We start from the raw sequence: 10,289 nt of genomic DNA on the forward strand, positions 1-10,289 counted from the left end.
CAATAGATAAGAGAGCTATCAAGAGCTAATACCAAGATTCTTGCTGGGGTTGGTGAGAAGAAATGAGATCCCTGCACCTGAGGAATTTGAATTTCTAGTTGGGAAGACTAATCCATGAAGAGTCTGTCATGTGGTCTAGTAGGATAAAACCAGGGCGCAAGTTTGGCAATCATCAGCAACATTTATTCAATTTAACAACAAACTGAACCCTCTCCATGTGCCAGGCACTAAGCTAAATGCTGGGAATCCCGAAATGAGTGAGACAGGTGGGTGCCAACCCTCTTGGATCTAAAGTCAGAAGTTCTTGTATGGTGAGGGAAGGAGATTATCCTTCAAGCTTTATTGCAAATCTAAACATCTGTGTTTGGAAGATAAACATCCGTCTCACAATGGCTGTAATGCCCTTTTAAAGAAATACTGCAATAAAACAGGAAACAGGTAGGCACTAAAATAACAGGGAGTGCTAGTTAATCTTTAGAATATGTGTTAGATTCTTAAAGACATATCTATGAGAAGAACAGGGAAGGAACTGTCATTTTTGCCATAGTTTTTAAGTAGACTGATCTTCTATGGTGACATCTCTCAATGGAGAGAGTTCTGATTCTGACTGCGGAAACGTAAGACTCCAATATTCTCAAGACAGCCATTGTCTTCATTTTTAAAAGTTAATTCTTGCCACGTATAGAGATTAAAGCAAATATTGATTGATAGATTTGGGAATCAACAGGTATAGCTTTATTAGCTAAAACTATGGAATTAGTGGGTGTGACTAAGATTTTTAGAAGAGCAATACTGATGAAACTAATGATTGTGTCTACCTGGTGTCATCTAGCCAAATAACAATGAAAGAGATTAGAGATTATTTACAGTTTTATTCCAAAGAATACATATTATATATTTTTAAACAAAATTTGTGTCTTGCTAGTTATTGTTTGCTTTCTGCTCATATATAAAGACGTGGCAAAACCTAAATAGAAAAATGTATTTTGATCAGAGAGTTTTTACTGTATGTATAAAAAGTAGTGAAAACAGGATTCAGTCCTAGGCAGTGTGATTTCAGTACTTAGATTCTGCTGCCTCTTCAGAAAATATTTTGTATATTACAGTCAAACACCACATAAAGACATTTAGGTCAATGACAACTGTATGTATGACAGTGGTCCCATAAAATTATAATGGAGCTGAAAGTTTCTTATCATCTAGTGATGTCATAATTATTGTAATGTAGTAACACAATTACTTTATTTTATAAGTGTACTGTAGCCCAAGTGTACAGTGTTTATCAAGTCTACAGTAGTGTTCAGTAATGTCCTAGACCTTCACATTCACTCACCACTCACTCACTGATTCACCCAGAGCAACTTCCAGTCCTGCAATCTCTATCCGTGGTAAGTGCCCTATACAGGTGCACTGGATTTTTATCTTTTATACCATAATTTTACTATACTTTTTCTATGTTTAGATACACAAATATTTAGCTTTGTGTTACAATTGCCTACAGTATTCAGTACAAAAATGTGCTCTACAGGTTTGTAGCCTATGAGCAATAGGTTATACCATATAGTCTAGGTGTGTATTAGGCTATACCATTTAGGTTTGTGTAGGTATCCTCTAAGAAGTTCGTATAGTGATGAAATTGCCCAACAATGCATTTCTCAGAATATGTTCCCGTCGTTAAGTGACATATGACTGTATTAAAAAAACAAGGAAAAACTGTATTCTCAAAACCTCAGTCCCCTAAATTTGCTTCCCACATGTTCGTCTCCTCAGAGTCATAGCATAATTTCTAGAGCCTCTTGAGTTTTATTTTTCTTGGGATAAATATGAAATTATAAATGAATTCATTATACTTAATATTTTAGTTTCTTAAAAACTTTGCTAAGGCATTTGCAATTGGCAAATTTTATTTCAAAAGGAGGACCTAATTTACTGAAAAGTTGAAATGCTGAAGTACACTTAAATGACTGTAAACAAGCAAACTATGGAACAAATTTTAGGAAGTAATGGACAAATGTAACATTTAAGACAACAAACAGCATAAATGACCTAATGTGTTTTGGAAGAGATCCAATTAGTATCACAGAGAGTCAGAAATGACTGTAGAAGTGCACAGTGTGACCATATCAGGACTCATTAAATGCCAATGAAATATATCAATATTCAAGCATATAAATTTCACATTATTAAAAAGCTATCAGAAGGAAATTAAATTCACATAAAGACAAAAAATATTTGCTTATATAGTCATAAAAATTCTTCTTGCTGGTTAGTATTTCTGTAGTCAGCTTTAAATAAAATAGAATACATGTCAAATTTAGAGGCAAAAGAAGAATTTGTCTTTCTAACTTCTTCATCCTAATTTGACTGTATTGATTACGACCAAAACCACCTGATAGTCTAATTATGTAGTCCTGGAATGTTTACATTGGGATAAATCTTATGATCTTGTATTCCAAATACTTATATTCCAGGGAACATTTTGTAGCCTAATCAATTAATAATAATGGATATTTTTTTATAGTTGTTTAATTTGGTCATTTTTAAAATTACCTTTTCTCCCCTCACAATCTACTAAAAGACATTGATATCATTGGGGCAATGACAATAATAATGGCTCAAAATGCATTAAGATTTATTTTGTGCTAGGTATTATGTTAAGCACTTTTACAAGTGAAATCAAAAAATATAGACTTTAAACGTTGATTGGCCTTGGCTATAAGTGATAATTCAGTGATAAGAAGTCATATCATGCAAAGGAGACAGTTGATCTGGTAGACAGAGTACTTGGGATTATGTAAATGCTGTGTTGATCCTCAAAGGAAGGACTAGAATATTTAGGAATGTTTACATTCCTGTGAGCCAAAGAAAATAAATGAAATACAGATGATATTGAAGCCTAGCGAGGCTAGACAAAGCCCTTACAGAGAATTACTGCTCTAAATGTGCTGCACCTGATTATTATGGTTATATCACCTTCTCAAATATGTCCTAAAATTTAATGAGGGAAAAAAACCACTTTTCTAGAAAGGTCATTATTTGACTATAATTCTTGTAAATGTGGGGCTTAATCATAGAACTTGAAATATTTTAACCACAGAATTTATAAAACACCTTTATTACAAAAAGACATCTTAAATTGTAAAAATCAGGAATTTAACAGTCTTGTATAATTACATTTTCTCTCTAAATATTGTGTTAATTCTTTGTTTAATGGAAACATACTTGTTAGAACAATTAAAGTGGCCTCTGCAGGATCAATTCCAAATACAAAGGTTTGACTTGTTCATTTTTATCTTTTCAGCAGTTATATGAGGTAAATACTATTAATGCTCCATTTTCAGGAGAGAAAAGCAGCACATAAAAATTAAATAAACTATCTTACGTTTAAGAAAGTGGCTGAAATGAGACTGAACTTGGATATCTGTTATTAAAGCCTGGGTTTTAATCACTACAAGAGGTTAAGGGTTAAGTCACATCTTTTAGTATAAACAGTTTCTGAGGTAGGAAATATTGTTATTCCCATTGCACAGTTAAGGAAGCTAAGAGACAGAAAGTCACTTTTTAATTTTTTTTTAATTAATTATTTTTTTTTAAAAGATGACCGGTAAGGGGATCTTAACCCTTGACTTGGTGTTGTCAGCACCACGCTCAGCCAGTGAGTGAACCGGCCATCCCTATATAGGATCCGAAACCCGTGGCCTTGGTGTTATCAGCACCGCACTCTCCCGAGTGAGCCACGGGCCGGCCCGAAAGTCACTTTTTTAGGTTTCCATAACTATTAAATGCTGGAGCTGGTACTGGAACTCTAGTAAGCTGGATCCAGAGCCTAGTCTCAACATGATAATCTGTAAATCTAGGAGTCACTTGCTTATAAATGTTATTCTAATGTTATAGATATTCTGTTTTTTTCCACTTCAGCTTCAAAGACAGTTTGAAATTCTTATACTGTGTCAGATATGATAATTTTTATTCTTTTCATATATTTATAGAAACATTTTATGTTATGTTGAAAGGGAATTTGGAGATAATCTGTATACTCAGTGGAGACAGTGCCACCTCCAGAAGGTGTTTTGGAAATTTGTCGGGGCATTTTTGATTACCTGAATGATTGGGGTATAAAAAATAACACATAAAAACTAGATGATAATTTTGAACAGCCAGGACTCACTCACATTTCTGGGTGAAGAATAATTGGTACAACTTTGGAAAATGGTTTAGCAGTGTCTGCTAAAGTGAACATACACATATATCCTACGCCACAACATTTCTACTTCACGGTATACATCCAATAAATTGTGTTCACAAAAAGACAAGTCGAAAAATGTTTGTAGCAGCACTATCTTTTAGCCGCCCCAACTGGAAATCACCCAAATGTTCATCAGTAGCAGAATGGATAAATAAATTATAATATATTCATGCGAGAGAATGCTATATAGCAATGAGAATGAACAGACTACTGCTACATCTAACAAAACAGATGAGTTTCATTAATATAATGTGGAGTAAAAGAAACTAGACACAGGAGAAGCAAGGCTATCTTTACTGGTGAGATGGGCTCGGGAATATTTATATCCTTCCTATTAGGTGTAATCTAAAACTATTTTCTCCTGTGCAATTAGATTTTCTCCTTTAGTTTTTACTATATTCCTCACTGGTATAGGAAAAAATAAATGTGGAGTTGTATATAAACTTTGGCAAAAGATCATTTTCATGTCAGAACAGTCATATAATTCATCCGAATTGCCACTCATGCATTGCGGACATGTGCCACTTTGGGCTACACTGCACTGGGTAAGCAGTTTTAGAGGGGGTGGGAGTTTCCATTTCTGTCTGAAATTCTTATCCAAGAATTTTTTTTTAATTTACTGATTTACTTTCATATTAGCCGATGGAAGAGTTAGTGGATAATTAATCCATTTCATAGCAGAAATTAAATTGCAAAAGAAGTAAATGGCATATAAATCTACAGAAGTCTGTGAAAGCTTCTTTCCCTTAACAAAGTGTTAGTCTTAATAATGCCAAATAGTCATCAAGGACATTAAAGAAATAAAATTACCATAACAAAAGAAAATTAAAATGGCAGTTAAAGAGAGATTCAAAAACGACCACAGAAAATAGAATGTACATGGAATAGAAAAAAATAGAATGTGGACGGATCAACATTTTAATTAAAACATAAACTAGTTCATTTAAAAATTAATGAAATTATGCTTATAAAAATAAAATGAAAAAGCAATGACATAATTAATGTAAATACAGAGTTTAAAAATGGAAGAGTAGAAATGTACTTAAACTGAAGCATGTTGTCTTCAAATGATAAAATGAAATGCTTAGTCACTAACAAGGAAAAAATGTCATTCCATATTTACCAGAAAATTTTCACTTAAAATTTTTTCAAATTGAATGAACTTAATAGACATTTTAGGGTAAAGCTCATGTGATTTAAAGGGAAAGTGAAATTCCTTTTTCCTTTGCGGTTTTTTTACTGTTCTATAATATTCTATTTGGGGTATTCTTATTTTAGATTAGTTTCTAACTAATATTTTATCTTTTCTTTTTGGTTTTCATAGTAGGAATATATTATGTCTGTTTTCTTTGTAATGTTTAGTTTTTCATGTTTTTCACTAAGAATTAACATGGTCATCAGAATAGTTTTTTCAATTGTTATGAAGAGTTCTTAGTTGTGGATTGCTCTAAAAACAGTGTGACATCTTAGTCATCTAAAAATTGTATCATAACTTGTCATATTATGAGTTCAGATACATTGCTTGATTTAAAATATTAATATTATTTTCAATTTGATACTGTTGGTCTTACATATATAAAAACTTCTTCATTTATAACTGTCCATCATGCCTAACCAAAGAAAGAAACAGCCATCGATAGTATTATCTTACACTTATATAGCATTTTGCCTGTTTTGAAGTGCTTTTACATTCATTACCTTATTTTATTTTTACTATAAAACATATAGAGCATTCAGAATGGATACTATTATCTCCTTTAAAAATCAGAAAATTAACTAAAAGATTTATGTATGAGCTTAAGGTCACACATGTCATTTGTGAGAAAGTAGGGAAAAACACAGTTATTGATATTTCTTTAGAAAACTTACCTAATTTGATCCCATATAGCTTATTTTAAACATTTACTATTTTAAATACTAAGAATTAAATTGATAAACTCAAGTAGTCCTTACACAATTTTGATTTCCCAACACCTAGAACAAGTATCTGGCATATAGCAGGTACTCAGACAATATTTGTTGAATGAATTAATGTTAGCTTAAAAATACGATAAATTGGAAATGCTTTCCAATTGCGGTGATGTTTTTACATTCCATTAACTGCAGTCATAAATGCTCTTAATGCAGTAGATTATACACTTGGATTTTTGCATCGTTCTTGTTTTAAGGCTTATCTATTCAAAGGACAGGACTCCTCACGCAATTTCCTGCTATTGGTGAAAGCAGAGGTTAGGAAAGGCTAATTAAAGATTATTATCCAATATGATTAAATAAAGAAGACATTCATATAAAAATATATGAATATCCTCACATGTTCCTTCACCATAACAAGTGACATTATGAATCAGAGACCTTGGATTAGAAACCTCATTACTGACTCTTCCAGGACTCTATACTTCTTAGAGCTGAAGGATAGTTCATTGAGCTTCCACAGTAGGGATGGTGTGGTAAGCAGAGGTGGTGAGCAGATGGCACATGGCCCTGGGAGTTTTGGGTTTGCTCTGCACCATGCAGCTAAGTGAATGTTACATTTGGTACAGATACAAATGGTTCAACACCTGTTGTCCTAATTATACTTTTATGTTTTCTATTGGTCCCCTGCAGTCATTTCAGTTTATGACTCTTGGGACAAATGATATGATTTTGGGAAAGCATTTTTGTTACAATTCCTTTAGCCGAAAGAACCACGTTAATACTTACATTGTTTAGTATGCTTTAAAGTTATAATTCAGAAATTAGAGATCTCGAAGACCCAAATAGCTATGTGAAAACCTTACCCATAGCCCAGATTTACATCATGAAGGGGAATTGATAGAAAGGTTTGGCTTGAAAGATCTATTTTGTATCTTAGAATGATCTAATCTAGATAATTCTAAAACTATTAATTGCTACATAACTGTTTACAGTAATAATTTTGGAAATCTTATAAAGAGAATCACCTGCCCGCTGTGATCACATTGTCATCACATGCAACTCAGAATGCCTTTTAAGCAGCTCTGTTCATCTCAATTTAGTTGATTTGATCCAAAATCTCTAGAAATTCCTTTAATGTTTTTCTGCATTTTTTCATTCGTAGCCATTTTTGTCTTGCTTTCTGAGGTATTGAAATAGATTCTATACTAGAAAGGATTAATTTTTTTAAAAAAATTTTGTTTAATGGTTTAAAGGTGGACTTATGATAAATAAACAGGTTGTAAACTTGTAATTGGTAAGAATTCTTCCAGAGGTTATCAGAGTATTAACAGAAAGGTGGAATTTTTTTCTCTACTTCTTTAAGCAGTAAGCAAGAATATGATCTATTTCATTTAGATGAGAATGAAATAATGATTCATTTACATCCTGCTTATTTTGTGGTTACTAAGAAAACTTTACTCAAAGTTTTACTTTTACTGTTATCAAAAATTGTTATTATCTCTTAAGAGATTTAGTAGTATATTCTAGCCTTTTTTTTGTCCTGACTCATTAATATGAACTTCGAATTTGTATTGCAAGAAATATACACCTTTCTAATAAATATTTGCATATTTTTTTTCCTTCTCATTTCCAGGTTCCTTCAACTGAAATGCTCATGCACATGAATGTTAGCTTTTTATTTGACTTTTCTCTAGCATTAAGCAGAAGATGTTTTTATCCAGTATATGTTATTACAGCATAAAATTCAAATACTATTCATAATATATTTAAAAAACATTCCTTATGTAAAGCATAATATAGAGTGTTTTATTTACAACCTATGTAATATTAGAGAAAACAGTATTAGCTTAAATGATAATAATTATAATGATTGGAGCTTACTATTGTTTTCCATCTTTCTGGAATATTTAAGTTGCCAGGTTATGTCTCAGGGCTGATAAACACCCATTTCTATTTCTATTTGTATTAATCAAATTTTTTATTTTCTATATTTTATGATGTTTTGACATCTTAAAAAGCTTGCTGGCCTCTGAGAGGTTGCCTCCCAGGTCTAGCAAAGCGCTCAGCTGGGAGACCCTCTATCATATGCAAATCAACCGATCTCCATTAGTCTATATCCCTATCCACCTACTTATCTAACTCTCACATACCAAACCCATACTTCCTCTGCCCTAAAATAATTGTTTCCAAGCAACTAGAGCCCCCTTTCCCACTCCTCCACAATAGCCCAGAGCCCCCTAGAATTATTCAAAGGAGCCAACCTTAGACTGTTGACTCTGCCTGCCTTGCCTTAGAAATTCCAATAAAGGCTTTCCTCTAGGCCAGCTTCTTCTGCTTCTGCTTCCGCTTCTTGACCAAAACCTGGTGTTTTGCAGGTGGGCCTGTGTGGTATAGTGTGCCTCTTTCTTTTGGGAAATATAAGCAATAAAAATCAGTGGCATTAGCCTTTTTGTGTCACCACTCAGACACCTCTGTAGTTTAAAATCCCAGTGGTACAATAATTGGGATATTATTTGCTAAATGAATGAACTTACATTGATTTCTGCAAACAAATAACATAATTGGTTATCTAGTAAAATTTCTAAAACGGATTTCTGGGTTAAGATGGTGTTGGGAAAATATAGAAAATGGTTAGGGCCGCTCGGACGTTCAGAGTCTCCCCGAGCATCTGATGTAGATGTGCGCGTGCGCCCGGGTGTTCCTTGGTCTTGGCTAATGTGATTGCGCATGTGCAGTTCCGCCCAGTCCTCCATCTTCTGTATGGAAATTGCAGACAACTGCGGCGTCGTAGCAGCAGCTGCGGTGAACTGAGGAGGCCTACCTGCCAGGGGAGTGGTGCGGCGGACCAGGTGAATGAAAACTTTGTCATTGATTTGATAGCATAGTAACCTGGGAGTGAAGTAGAGACTTGGGAGATCTCGTGTGACCGAGGAGGGCGTCCCTCAGCCACCCGAAAGTGTGCATCCACTTGGACAAAGAAGCAAAAACCTGGGACGTGTGGTTACTGTGGACTTGAGTAAGACCGACTAACGGCTCTGATGCGCGAAGCTTCTCAGGACGCTCCGGGAAGCCACCAGGGCGGCTGTTCCTACCTCTGAATAAAGCCTATTAATAGTTCAACCATGGCTCCCAGGACCTTTTCCTATTACCCAGCTTGTAGACCTGCATGTGGAGGGTTTGTGACCCAGTCTGGACAACGGGCTTGAGGGGTCTGTGAGACCTAGCCCTCGCTCTACAGATGGTATAGTGATAGCAGTCTCTAATTCATCCACTCTAAATTTACAGTTAAAACACTGAGGAATGCATTAAGCAAAAACATGGATAACTAAAAAGCAGTTTGGACACTGGCTTAATAGTCAACACCCTGCTTTTCTTGACGATATTTTCCTTAATCACAGAGCTAATGGGGCTGCAATGATAAATACAATCCACCCTGTGTGCACGGTGAACATCTGAGCCAAAGCATACAAACTGAATCAGTAGGATGGGGGCCTAGCTTAATTCTCAGGATCTCTTAGTTGATTCAGAAGTTAACTAGGTCCCTGTGCGCTTAGGTGGCCAACTACTGCACCAACTAGAAAAATGGGAATCTGCCCTCCCTGCTGCAGAGGTACTGTGCCTTCTAAGGTGGTGGTTTCCTTATGACAACACAGAACCCATGAATTTTCTCTCTCAATCCCAGCCTTAGAGAAAAGGCTAGTTACTCTTATATCCCCTTCCTTTCTGATTTGAAAGGTGTTCACCTCTTTCTTTTACCTTTCTAAAATTATTAGCCTTATCCTACAATGAGTTAGACTTTCAAAGAGAATAGAAAGATTTGTTTTCAGGCAGCTTCAGTTTTCAGCCCTGCAGTACAACCCATACCTAAGACACCAGAGCACAGGGTCCTGTTTAACTTCTTAGTGGGCGCTGGGGGTGGGAACGGGGAATTATGGGGGAAAAAGAAACACTAATAACAACCAATAACTTATGGTGCCCCAAACATAGCATAATTAAAATTTATAAATGCTGGGACATATTATCTTTCACTCCAGAAAGTCTGACTGCCCTAAAGTCACTAGAGTAATTTAGATGGCTTTTGAAAGAAAATTATTTTTGAGATACTGTATCAAGATCTAGAATTGAGCAC

The sequence above is a fragment of the Cynocephalus volans genome, chromosome 7, assembly GCF_027409185.1.
Source record: "Cynocephalus volans isolate mCynVol1 chromosome 7, mCynVol1.pri, whole genome shotgun sequence".
NCBI lineage: Eukaryota > Metazoa > Chordata > Mammalia > Dermoptera > Cynocephalidae > Cynocephalus > Cynocephalus volans.